This window comes from Gymnoscopelus microlampas (assembly GCF_963454915.1).
Source record: "Gymnoscopelus microlampas genome assembly, chromosome: 3".
Classification (NCBI taxonomy): Eukaryota; Metazoa; Chordata; class Actinopteri; order Myctophiformes; family Myctophidae; genus Gymnoscopelus; species Gymnoscopelus microlampas.
The window spans coordinates 40,874,918-40,889,238 of record NC_139940.1 but is presented as its reverse complement, the minus strand read 5'-3'; positions in this window follow the sequence as shown (position 1 = coordinate 40,889,238).

Sequence of the window (14,321 nt, the reverse complement as noted above, 5' to 3'; positions counted from 1 at the left end):
ATCCCCAAGAGTCATTGTGCAACCATGTTGCTGATTTGTGAAATCTTTTTATGCCTTTATTTATAGGACAGTAGTCTGACAGGAAATAGGGAGAGAGATGGGAGTGACATGCAGCAAAGGCAGTCGGGCTCGGGACTTGAACCCGCGACGCACTTTCCAGGCTACGTTGAGCATAGGTGCCTGGACCGCTACGCCAGCCGGCCCCTTTTTATTCTTTTAAAAGTGCCTTGGGGTGCATCTTGGCTCCGTCTGTTAATGCATGGACCATTTTATTTGCTCCTTGTGAGCAGGAGGACCTGCAGGAGGACCTGCAGGGGTGACCTGCAGGAGGTTTGAGTCTGGCCCCCTTCTTGCCTTGCATGTCTCTTCTCTCTCTCTGTGCCCTTGGTCTTTCTACACTGACCTGGGGGGGGCTGGGCAGGAGCCTAGAAGAGAATTGTTCAAATCAGCTTACTGCTGATGGAGGGATAGTGGTTTTGATGCTGTTACCTGTATCTCAACATCACAGAAGGTTGCTGATCCTCTGTCTGAGGATTAGCATAACAGGATAACAGAAATTGTGTGAAGGAGCATAAATTAAGCTTTAAGCCATACATTTGAATTATCACCCAAAACAAAAATAAGTAGAAACATTGGGTGTCAAACTACCATTATTGGTGGTGGTCTTGAAGTCAGCTATAAGGTTTCAAAGGACGCCCAAACGTCCCTCGAGAAGAACTGAAATGTTAACATTTAAAGAGGAAATGAAGGGGTTGTCACATACCACAGGCAATCCATTCACTGTAGATTGGAGTCCTTTATTTTAACAGGACTAAGGCTATATCAAATCTCCACTAGCAGCCTCTAGAGATCATGTTGTTCCTTTCGAGATATACAGTATTATTTGGGACCAAAGTGTCGGACAGGCGTATCACGGCCGTCCAAACATTAGATTTTGAGGTCTCTTGAGTGCAAGTGGATGTTTTGGCCCATGACTGAGCTGACAGCCTGCTGTGCCCGCTCCAGGGAAGCTCTGCATAAAAGATGCTTAGATGTAGGAATGGGGGGATGTTAAAGACGGGGCAATCTGTTCCCACTCATGGCTAAGACAAATGATTCAATTTACGCAGTCCCATGTCTCTTCCATGTGCCTCATGGGTGCATTGGAACAGCCGTGCTGCATGTGGCTGTGCAGCCATTTGGGATATTTGTGGACAAATATAAAGATAATATGATCCTGCCTTGTGGGGGGCAGAAGTCATGCTATATTATAGAAATATATCATCTTGGTTTTTCATGAAGGTCCAATAATTGTGTCTAGAAAAAAAAAGGAAGAACTTGGCACAAAACTGCAAGGGTCCATTACTCTGTGTGTGTGTGTGTGTGTGTGTGTGTGTGTGTGTGTGTGTGTGTGTGTGTGTGTGTGTGTGTGTGTGTGTGTGTGTGTGTGTGTGTGTGTGTGTGTGTGTGTGTGTGTGTGTGTGTGTGTGTGTGCGTGCGTGCGTGCGTGCGTGCGTGCGTGCGTGCGTGCGTGCGTGCGTGCGTGCGTGCGTGCGTGCGTGCGTGCGTGCGTGCGTGCGTGTCATTGGTTTTCAGCTGATTGTTGCCTAGGGTGAAGGTCTTAATATGTTTGTGTGGGAGACATACCCCCAGGACACCATGGCAATATATCCTTCATATAATTAGCTCAAGAAATATGGAGACCAGAATCCCAAAGAAGATTAAAGACAAGAGATATTCCCAATGGCTCTGCCCTGCCCTGCCGTGTGTGGACGTGCGTGCATGCAAACATTCAGTGTGTTACAGTATGCATGCACACTTTTGCTTTTGTCTTGTGCCTTTTGTCTAGACGTGCCCACCACCACACCACACCACTGTCTGGTTTTTCGGAATGTTCCCAGTGCTCTTCACATTACTCTCATTCTCGGAGGCATAAAACATTTATTCTGTGATGGAATCATCGCTGGGACACAACAAAGACCATCACTCTCTCCCACTGCAATGAGCAGAGGCCGTTTCCTTGAAGTCGAGGTCATTGTCTTATTTCCGTTCTTATCAGAGAGCTCTTGCACTGCTCTGTCAGCATGCCCTGTCTGTGCTGGAATTTATTTTCTTTGTTGCTGTTGTGGTGTTTTTAGTTTTGATCGCATGGCTGATCATCCAGCAGGGCCTTGTTGATGGTACCAAAGTCTTGTCTTTTCACAAAGGGCGACCGGGCTCTTGCCGTTCGGGCCCCTCGGCTGTGGGACTCACTGCCTGGGAACCTCAGGCAGGCAAACTCAGTGTTCTCTTTTATATCTCTTCTAAAAACTCACCTCTATTGCACAGCTTTTTCTTAGAGTTTGAACTGTTGTACTATTTATGCAATTTAATGTCTGATTTGTACATTTGAACTGTTGTTATTGTAAAGCACTTTGTAACTTGTTTTTGAAAGGCGTTATATAAATAAAGTTATTATTATTATTATGGCTGTCTGATGCTAAACGAGGCAGTTCAAGCAGCACAGAGTGTATACTCAAGGTATTCCCATGCTGCTGCTGCTGGATCTTGACACTTACATTTTGTCTTCTCTAATGGTGTCTGCAACGTAGTAAGGAAATGATTCACTCCCGAATTGACAAAGATTATATGTGCCGTACAGGATGAGGAGCATGAATCATGTGCCACGATATGCAATTATTATTTCTCCATTCAGTTGTCATCGTCCACAGGGGGCTGAGAAGATTTTCACTGCTGATGGTTTTTTAGCTCATTACCATACTGAAGCTTTTGGCTGTCACTTTGTGGCTGCCTGTCATCTCCAGGCCTCTTCACTTACACTTCATTTGGCTACCTGCGTCTCCAACAGAATTATTAAACTGGGGAGGGTTCAACTTATCTCTGTCTCGGCATGCTGCCAGTGTCGTCTTCAACAGTCATCACATACAGAGTTACAGCAACCCCCGAGACTGGGGCTGAAACATTACTCTGTGTCATGTCAGAGAGCTTACTGCTGCCAACGGCTACGAAGGACACATTATCTACTCTCAGATGAAGACACTTCACACACATACTGCTAAGAGGTCACAGCTGATCTCGACAAAGAGATTAATATTTCACTGGCATGTGTGTGCGAGCACGAGTGTGTACAGTCAATGGGAATTCATTTTAATTTCCCCTTTGTAATATCACTATACCACTATCATTGGTGGCATCAGCTGTTTCAATTGAAACGGGCCCATGCACCCTCCCAGAGGGCCTCCGACTAAGAATTGAATAACTCACCCACTTTGGCCCGCTATACTGTATGGTTATTTCATTCAAAGACGCCGCTTCAAAGCTAACAGCAAGCTTTAAAATGCAATTATAACCGGTAAGTAACTCAACATTCCCAGCGAAACGGTAGGCAGGTCATTTATTTCACTGCAAACACTGCCAACAGTGTCAGCTAATGCAAAGTGGTAAATTCTCAGTCTAAAGAGAATACACAAGCAATTATTTAAACACTCCGACCAGTCCAACAGTGCATGATAAACAAGAAAGATAATAAGGGCTAGAGTTAACAGTCTCTCAAAGTATGCTGGGAGGTACTTGTAGGCAGGGCACTCTGGGACCTTACAATCTGAGCTGTCCATGGTGCTGAGAGTGCACAACGCATTTAAGTTCAAGTCCGAAAATATGCTATTATGGATCAGTGGTGGAAAAAGTTCTCAAATGTTTTACTTAAGTGAAAGTAGCTGCAATGTAAGTACTCTGTTACAAGTAAAAGTCCGGAATTCAAAATTTACTTCAGTAAAAGTACAAAAGTATTGGTATCAAAATGTACTTAAAGTATCAAAAGTAAAAGTACTAAAATGTTTGAAAATAGCAGATCTACAAGCTCACAACGCGTCGCGATGCGACGTGTTGTGAGCTTGTAGATCGGCTATTTTCAAATAGCCTGGATATAAGATAGGGCTAAAGTGGTTAATGTATGTTTTATAATGTAATATATTTATATCTGCAAAGTAACTAGTAACTCAATTTTTCAAATAATTGTAGTGGCGTAAAAGTACAATATTTGCCTCTGAGATGTAGTGGAGTAGAAAATCAAAGTATAGACAATTGGAAATACTCCGGTGAAGTAAAAGTACCTCAAACTTGTACTTAAGTACAGTAATTGAGTAAATGTACTTAGTTACTTTACACCACTGTTATGGATGCAAACCAACTTGAATCCCTGATTTGTCTTTTCTCTTTTGTTTTTCCCTCCTCTTGAAATGGAGAGGCTGTCACTGGCCACTATAATGTAATGTGCCTTGTGTCTCTGTCCCCCAGCATTGTTCAGGATCATTGGTGATGATGAGCTACTGTATCTGAATGTTTGGCTCATGGGCACCACATAGAGGAAACAGCCACTTTCCGCTGCAGATGTCAGCTTGTCTTTGTACCGACTTAGTCACATTTCTTGCTCTCTTGTTTCTTTCTCTCTCTGGCACACGCACACGCATGCACGCACGCACGCACGCACGCACGCACGTACGCACGCACGCACGCACGCACACACACACACACACACACACACACACACACACACACACACACACACACACACACACACACACACACACACACACACACACACACACACACGTATGTACAAAAAACAGGGTTTGTTCATATTTCTCGGTCTTGGCATATAAGTTGTTGTCTCCGGAGCTTGTACGCTCAGCAATGTTTTAAAGATAATTCCCATTGTCATAGGACACCTAGAATCTAATCTTGTTGGACATTAACAGAGGACTTGAGTGAGTGTCCTATTTTTCTTTTCCTTTTAGTCGTGTTGTTTTCCCTCAGAACAAAGATACATTTTAAGACTTTCTCCCAGTGCACTGTGGTGCATGTGTCCTGCCATGCACTAGTAACAATGCCCCACAGACACAATTGCGGAGTTTGTTTTCTGTGGCCGTGATGCACAGTAGGCCTAGAGCTTATCTGACTATAACAATTTATATGAAATCAGCATAAATTGTGTCACACGGGAAAGAGTAGATGGAATATAAGGTAACAAATCAGGCTAGGAATAAGGAAAAGTAGAAGTGTCAGGCTGAAAGAATTACTTCAGGGGGAACACTTTGTTCTGAGGAGCACGTTTGCGTGTTAACGTCCCTATGAATATATATCTTACAAATGTTGTTCCGCAGCTCCAATGTACTGACGCTAGCGCTCCAGAGCTAGTTTCTCAGTAGCTTACGAGTTGAGTATCACATCGGTTATTGTAACACCTTTCATTGATAACAGTGCCTGCAGGGTCACAGGTGCTCACAAAGGATAAGTGACATAATAGGGAAATCTATCATTCTGAATACAAGTCTGCACTATACATCTACTTCGGATGATATTATGCTCTGAGCCAGTGTTTCTCAAACTTTTTTGACTTCTGTACCCCCTTTCCCTGCTTTCTGAATCCAAGTACCCCATTTATAAGACTACTGCATACATAGACAATATTGACATCAAAAAATCAAATTTTGATGTCAATATGTGGTGCAAATAAGTATTACTTTCTACTCAGTAACAGTTGTACTATAAAGTTTTTGATTTTGTTTGGTTTAAAACTTTACAGATCATTAGGTTCACACAAAGTTTCTTCATGTTTCATAGTTAAACATAATCTTTTTTTCTTTCTTTCATTTTCCACTTTCTTTCACGTAACCCCTATAGTACCTCCGAGTACCCCTAGGGGTACATGTACCCCCATTTGAGAAACACTGCTCTGAGCTACCAAGCAGTGCGATGACCAGAGTCTTGGATCAGTATGAGTAGGACCTGTAGGTTGACAATTAAATGTTTGTTGATCATCATGAGCAACAAGGACCCCTGAACCACAGAGCTAGCTGTCGAATCAGGTCTTTGTTCACGTTTATTCCCACATTGTTAAAGGGATTTGTGAGAGACCATGTTAAGTTAACCCTCCTTGGCCTGCAGTTAATTTATGCTCCAGTGAATTGCAGGAATTTGCATGTCTCAGAATGAATTCCAATTAAATTCCAGTGTCTCATCAATCAGCATTGTGTACACATAACGAACTTTGCTCGCACTTTGACATTAAAATACGATATATGTGACTGAGGGCATGCAGAGTGGCCAACTCCTTACAAAAGCTAAATGAGCTTTTATCTTTATTATCTGCCCTGGGCTCATGTACAGCAGCGTAACTGGAGAGAGCCTAATTGCCCAAAGCGTTGGCTTGTGGATGGTAATAGAGGTATCGTAAAGTACTATCTGATATCTGCATATGGAGCTCATGTTACACAGCACTTGAAGAATATTGCATTTCATCTGTCAGGCATGGGGGATGGGGAAGGGGGGGGCCTGTCGGTGCTTGTATTTGAAGCCTATTTCATTATTCTCCATCCCTGCTGCCAGACTACTGGCATGAGCGCTCATCTCATTTCATAGAGAGAATAGAGAATGACAAGATGGAGAGCAAGGGGCGGAACGATGCACTTGACAACCTGGGGGCCGAGATTGTAACCAGAGCATTGTGATTGTAAGTATTTCCACAACCTCTTCAGTCGGCCTTCAGATAGGGTCATTGATATTTACATATTACACACACGCACACGCACACACACACACACACACACACACACACACACACACACACACACACACACACACACACACACACACACACACACACACACACACACACACACACACACACACACACACACATTCATTCATTATTAATTAAGTCTTGAAATTGGGTGAAGTCGTCCTTTAAGTCATAGTGACTGTGCATGTAGCTTCATATTGTTTTAAAATGTTCTCCCAATTAAGTCATTATGCCAATTCCCCCCAAGCTTATAGTCCCTGTCACTGCCAACCTCTGCTTGTTGGTCTTGCGGAAGGTGCAGCCAGCCACGTCTACTGTAATAAAAATGACAACGGCAGCTGCTTCTTTTCACCTGACAGTGAGGGGTTTCCATAGAGTTTAAAATAATTGAGAGGGCACCTGAAATCCCCGCCCATCCACTTGTATGGAGTTGCTCACCCAGCACATACTCCCTTTTCACCCCTTCTCCCGGGTGGGTAAATGTGACGGGTGGGACCTATTTGGGGCCTACGTGACACGCTTTGCGTCACGGAGATGACGCGTTTTGCGTCACGGAGATGACGCGTTTTGCGTCACCTCCATGCGCAACCCTGTGCGCAAGCTCGTGAGTCGAACCCATTGGTCGAAACTGTTTTCGCTCGTTCATGTGTCGCGCCCCGGCCGTAATAAGCTGCAGTACCTATGTTTGGCCAACATGTCCAATGCGCTTCAATGCAACCTCTCGGTTCTGGGGGCTTGGGGGTTTCGGGGCGGCCATAGCTGAATGGGAAACAGAAGGTCCCAGGTTTAGATTTGCGACCCTGGCTATTTGTCGAGGTGTCCATGAGCAAGATAGGGTTAGGCAAGACCTAACCCTATAACTGCTCCACCCCGAAGGCTCATTATGACAATCTGAGCAGCCATCAGCTGGGTGAAGCTGAAACAGAATTTCCCCCGTGGGATTAATAAGGTCTACACACAGATTTTCACCGGGAGGGAGTAACGCATGTGGAGGAATGCTATCCCTCCCAGCTCACCCAGCTTCCTGCTGAACAGGCTCCCCGGCCAACCTGTAGGGGTCACTAGCACAGTGAACTTGGCCACCCATGAACATGGCTAAACCTGTTCGTTGGAGCGTCCAGCCAAGCCGGAGGCACCATGGAGGATTCAAACCCCATTCTCCTGTAGTGGTGGGCAGGAACTTTACCTCTGTGCCACCCAGACGCCCATTAGCGGATCAACAAGCTGCCAAGGAATTGTGAACCATTAGACCATCTTAAATTAACAAAAGAAACATGTGCACAAACATTTTTCGCTGAATACCAAGCCTGGAAACCAGGATCCATGGGATGGCAGGGGAATAGTTTTTAAATTTCAGGTGGGACGTCACCTCGCTACAATGTCTCTTCAAGGGCTGCCAAGCTTTCTAATTCGGATAACAGAAAACAAAAGCAACACCATGTTTTCCAATAAGATTGGTTCCCTCTGGCCTTGTAAAAGCATGGCTGAGCATCATGGCCGCGCATCTCGCATGCCTTGGTCTGCCGTGGTGCAGAGGTCATTACTCACTGTGACACTCTCCACTGATCTACATCGCATTACCAACCGCTTTGTATCAGTCTCTGCCGACCAGCCGACCACACGGCCTTGCAAAACCTCTGCTAGGAGGAGGACCCTGGTCTACTAAATGTATCCCATAATAATTACAGCCACAACACCTACACTGTAAAATCCTCAGTGTTCATATAACTCTGAGGGTTGTACAACAAATGGACCCTAAAGGGTGCATTCAGTTCCATTTGGGTTACAAATGGATAAATTGCTGTGTGCTTTTCTTTCCTTTATTGCTTTATTGTTTGTTTCTATTTAAAGTTGTACAGTGCAAATTTCAAAAAAACGATTTTTAGCAGCCTCTGCTGGTCATTACCGTCACTGCAGGCCGTTCGTTTATTACTGCGTTACCCAGAATTCCATTCGTTTTCACCGGAAGACGGAAGCGTTTCAAAAAGCGTTCTTTTAATTGTTTTATACGATCTGTGGATCGTTTCTCTTAGCCAGTGGAGCTTTAGTTACCGTGAGCTGTGTTTTCTTTTGCTGTTGTTTTTCGTTCTTCAAATCATACAATCTCTTAAAATCAGCGTGAGTTTCCTTTTTGTTAATAGCACGGTAGTTCCTGGCCAAACAGGAAACCGGTGCATTTCCGCTTCCATTTTCTGGCCAGATGACGTCATTTTCGCGGGAAAGTCAACCCCGACAGCGTTCAATAGAAAATATATAAATAAAAGGCTTTCGGGGGTGAAATTCATGGAGTGGGTGTTGTGAAACATTTGCCACTCTCAAAAGATATACAATTTAACTTTAGTTTTATTGAAAAAGTTACCTAGTATTACTTTAATAGATCATTCTCTGAAGTACAGTTTTGCTAATTATTTAGTTGAAATCCAGCCTGCTTCTTTTTTTATTTTATTTTCTTTCTCGTGGCTCCTCGAGGGGGTTCCAAGGGCTCCCAACCAAATGAGGAGTAGTTTACTTTAATAATTCAAATCACTTTAATTATAATTCAATTCACTTGACAATATTACAGTAAACAATTTACAGGTATGTGTTACTATTCTGTGTGCGGCATAAATTCTACTTCTAGATAGACAGACAGACAGACAGACAGACAGACCCTAGCCATCTGCACTTGGTCTGCACTCTGCACTGAGTTAACATAATGCATATTATTTTAATGAATATAAGTACAGTATAATGTAGGCTACAATCTATCACAAGTGAATACATACATAAATATACATATATTGATTATGAATTGATACTGTATGAGACTGATATTATGTGCAATGCCAGCTGGCCTACAGCAGTGGGTATCTTGGATAATATATGTGCAGTCTATCAACAGAGAATATAATTGCCAAATCTAGTCTATCAACAATGAAACATTATCCTCAACAGGCGTGGTTTTGTTAGGGTACATCCCATTCGTCCACGTGTGAATGTGCCAGAGTCAAGCAGGAGTCAGTAATCCAAGAACAGAACAGAACATATGGGGGTCAGCCTTGGCTGTGGAGCTTGATGGCTACTGGCACAAAGGACTGTCCAAGTCACTTTGTTGTGTGCCCGGGGACAATGAGTCCGTGGCTGAATGTGCTTTTCATCCCCTCTAGCACGTCATAATAGTCCTGGTTAAGGCACTACTTTAACTCCCTGTGGCTTATGTCCTTGTTTTATAACAGATGGAAAACAATTTTTGAAAAGTACAAAAACTGCACAGAAAGCAAAAATAAATAATCTTTATTTTCACAAAGCAGGCAATTTTTTTCCACACTAAAGCTCTTCCAGTCTCTCTTCTCTTTCCTCTGCACCTCAGTTTGTATGAATCTGGTAACCTAGTTCTAAAACGGTAAACCTGTCAGGGCATTTTTGGACAAGTAAGAAAAATGTGGATACTGATTGCTTTTGTCCTTGCTGTTGGCCTCTTGTTGAATGGATTGTTTGAGAAAGGTAGTCATATACCTTGGTGTGCGTGTCCGTGTGCGTGTGCATGTGCGCGTGCGTGCGTGTGTGTGGGTGTGCACATGCTCGTGCATGTACGTGTACGCACGCACGCACGCACGCGCGCGCGCGCACACACACACACACACACACACACACACACACACACACACACACACACACACACACACACACACACACACACACACACACACACACACACACACACACACACACACACACACACACACACACACACACACACACACACACACACACACACACAGAGAGAGAGAGAGAGAGAGATCGTGTTGTGTTGTGTTGTGTTAACATTCAGGGCTGGATGTGTTGAGGTGTTGTTCAGAACTACTACTATATCCTTATATGTAAAATAGTCTTCTATTACAATGACAATGAATGTGTTGCTATGGCAGAAGATACCTCTTCCATAGCAACTGCATTGCATTACTCATCCATATTTTATTGAAATTATGAAGTCTTTATAATTACACAGATTTAAATTGTGTTTAGTTTACATTTGAATGAATACAGGCTGTGTGTCCTGGCATTGTAACCAGAAACAAAATGGCGATGTCTAATGACCCAGAGCTGTGCTGAATCTCTAAGAAGGTGGAGCAGACAGACAGATGGTGTATCAGGCTAGTCGGGAGACAGTCTGCAAGATGATGTTTCCATGAGCTCATGGGTATCATAGGTATCATAATGCTTTCCAGACTATTTAGTCTCATGTGATGATACCAGTTGTAGCGACAGGAGATCATTTAGTCTTCAATGACAGTGTGAATGTCTGGCAAGTTGGCAACCATCGATTCTGTTGTTTCCAATACTCTTAACAGCTCCTGAAGTGACCGCTTTGATTACAACCCATGACCACTTGGATTACAAAACTGTTTTGGGTGATGCTGTGGACGAGAGCGAATGCCAAGGGTGAGGGCCAACAGTTAGACAATGATCTCCTTGGCAATGCTGCAATGATATACTCGCTTAAGGAACAAGTTGGGTGTCAAAACACTGCATCCTCTGTTGGAGGCTGCAAGTGAGTGATAACTTGATTAATGACTTGAGCATCGGATGGAACATGTGTAGTTTTATCTGCCAGGATTCACACATCGCACTACATCTTCTAGCCCCATGGTATTTTGTACCCTATTATGTTATGTAAACATTCTCTAAAGAAGCAGCCCTTGGATCAGTTTCAGGGAGGCTTATTAAAGTGTGCAAAATCAGTACGTGTTTTAAGCGTGGACAAAGCTATCGTCTGCGATCTAAAGGTCAAGCCTTAAAGGTTGGTATGTTATTAACATTTTGCATCTTCAACTACCATGCACTTATTCAACATTTTGTAAAAAGCCACCAGCTACCTTACACAATGAAATCTTCAGTGTTCATTTATCCATTTCTAACTCTTGAGAGTACAAATGTTACCAAATAGACCCTCACAGGTCCATTTGGTTACATTCGTACACTCTCAGAGTTAGATTTGCACTGAGGATTTCACTGTGTGCTTGTCACCTTTTCCCTCCCTCTCTGACTCATAAAGGTCATTCTCAGTTTTTTGTCATCTTGCATGGTCAGCATGTTTAACTTTTTTTTTTAAATTATATATATATGTAGGCTTATATGTAACTTATTCCAAGTTCAGTATAGTGTATTCATATTTGTGAATGGCACCAGATATCCTGCGTTGCCCTTAGCACTGGCCCGTAATAACTCCATCACTCACGTGTTTTGTTTCCATGTGTCTGTCCGGCGTTTCTGCATGTGTCCGATCAGATGCAGCAGCGCGGTAGACGCAGCAGCGCGCACACAGAGGCCGTGGTGCTGTCAGCCCAGATCTGTCTTCGTTTAGCAGGATGCTCGTTCATAAAGGCCAACATGGCTCAACAGGAGGCGGCATGCCACAGAACACTAATGTGTGCGGCATCATAAATCAACATTAGAGAAGAGGAGGCATCTCGTGTTAAGAGGGGAGGAGAGAGGGGAGATACTGAACTGAACGTGAGGCCACTCGTGCCAATTTATACTTGGCCGCTGCGTCGCCGATACGTGACCCACAAATTGGATATTTTTTTGCTGAGTGTCACGGTTGTGCGACCACCAAGTATAAATGAGGCTTTTAACGAACATGGCTTGCAGAACAGGCAAAAGCAGACATTGATTATAATCCCTCCATCGGTGTGAATTGTATCTTGTACCAGGGAGATTCAGTGTTATTTGTATAACCTTCCTTATTACATCCAGTGAGGACATTTTTACCATTATTCAAGCTTGCAAAGGGCATTCACATGATCACCATTTTCAGAGCCAGTTTTTCCAGTGAAAGGTCAGCGGCCGGTGGCTGGCCAGGTGTCTGTGGAGCAGCAGCAGAGCAGACCAGTGCAGGGAATGTAATTATGGCACTCTGGCAATATGATAACCTGCCAGTCCGTCTCTCAACGCTGGCAAATAGGACTGGCATATTAAATGCAGGCTCAACAAACATGGCCATCAGCAGAGCACAGTGAGCGCACGCAGGGTGAGTTAACCCATTAAGACCTGAGGCAGATTCTACAAATGTCTTCTAAATCCTAACAGTTTTCTGAAAAACTTATGTTGCTATATTAGGCTCAAACTTTTTCATGTCAAGGACCCCCAAATTATATGTATTTGGCCGTGGACCCCCCCCATCTCAAGATATTTTGTTCCAGAGACCCCCAGAAGCAAAGATTTAAGTTAAAAATGTTCGCTTTAAAAAACATATTATATTCAAAGAAAAAATATATATGATTTTTCAAAAATAGCAGATCTAAAAGCTCATAGCGCTATGAGCTTGTATATCTGCTATTTTTGAATAGCCAAAGTATTAAAAAAAAATGGTTAAAGTGGTTAAAATCTAAAATTACACTTTCCCGGTTTGAGGAGGCAGGGGACTGCTCTGATGTGGGTTACGAAAACAAGTAAAATTATGGTTGTCTGCAACAAACGAACGAATGATAGATAGATACAGACAGACAGATAGATAGATCCTGAGGGAATTGTTGTCAGTTGTCAAAGCAGCACTGCAGAAAGGATGAAACACAGATACAGGTTAAGAGTAGAGATACAGAATAACTAGCTATTTTCTTTTTAATAAGATAAAAATATTAAAAGACTTAGTCTGACCTGGCCATCTGGCACTTGGTCTGACCAGGTTTGCATAATGTATGACCCAAAAGATATGAATATAGGGATAAGTATCATGTATCACCAGTAAAATGGGCAAACAGTAGCATATTGAGTTCATATTGAGTGCTCGGGGGGAGCAATAGGGGATAAATGTCTCGCCCACATGGACACCTAGACATAGGCAGGGCAACTGGGAAAGGAATCGAACCTGGGACCTTCCGTCTCCCAGGCGGCCTCTCTGCTCCTTCAGCTATTCCTGCCCCCAATGTGCAGTGTATCAACAGTCATATGGATCAATATGTAATCAATCTACAATGAATATAGTGAGCACTATACAAGCTATCGGCGGTGAAACATCAACAGCAGTAAAGCGCAATACATACTCCTTCTGACGTCGGGGTTTGAACAGGCTTTTCGAACTATAGTCATAATATTTGAACTGGGGACCCCCCAAAATAATGATATTTGAACTGGGGCCCCAAAATAATCATATTTGAACTAGGGACCCCCCACCCTGACAAGCACTTGGAATTGTAGGAGTTGAGGCATTACATTTAGTTTGACCCACCGGTTGAGAACTACTGCTGTGCATACATACATAATCAATGATCATGAGTGGGGGGGGTCGCCATCAGCCCAAAACGACAACGGAGTAGGATCAGCGGCAATATTGGTATGAGGGACGGTTAGGGACAACACAGCAAGAAGAAATATCAGCCTTTCTTTCTCTGAATTATAAATGGCCCTTTCCCAGCATGCCCAGACAGACAGCTCCACACAGCCTAGGAACCTGTCCCGAGACAGACGTCTGTCTTCTAGGCCTAAAGTTGAAACCAAACCACAAGTCAACCGAAAGCTCTTTAGATGTCAGAGCTGTTAGGAGACTGGTTTTAACAAGCACAAAGGGCCCACTGTGTGGATCAGACAGGGTGCTGGGGTTAGAACACAGAGCGCTCTCCTCCCCCTCTACCATTTGCTACTTCACATTGCATTTTCTCCCCTTTAATTACACCTGCTCTCCCAAGCGTGACTGGAGGTGTGTGGAACTTACAGTACTCGTTAATATAAATCTGCAGAGTCGGTTCACAGCATGCCAAGTGTGTGAGGAGGACTGTCTCCCATG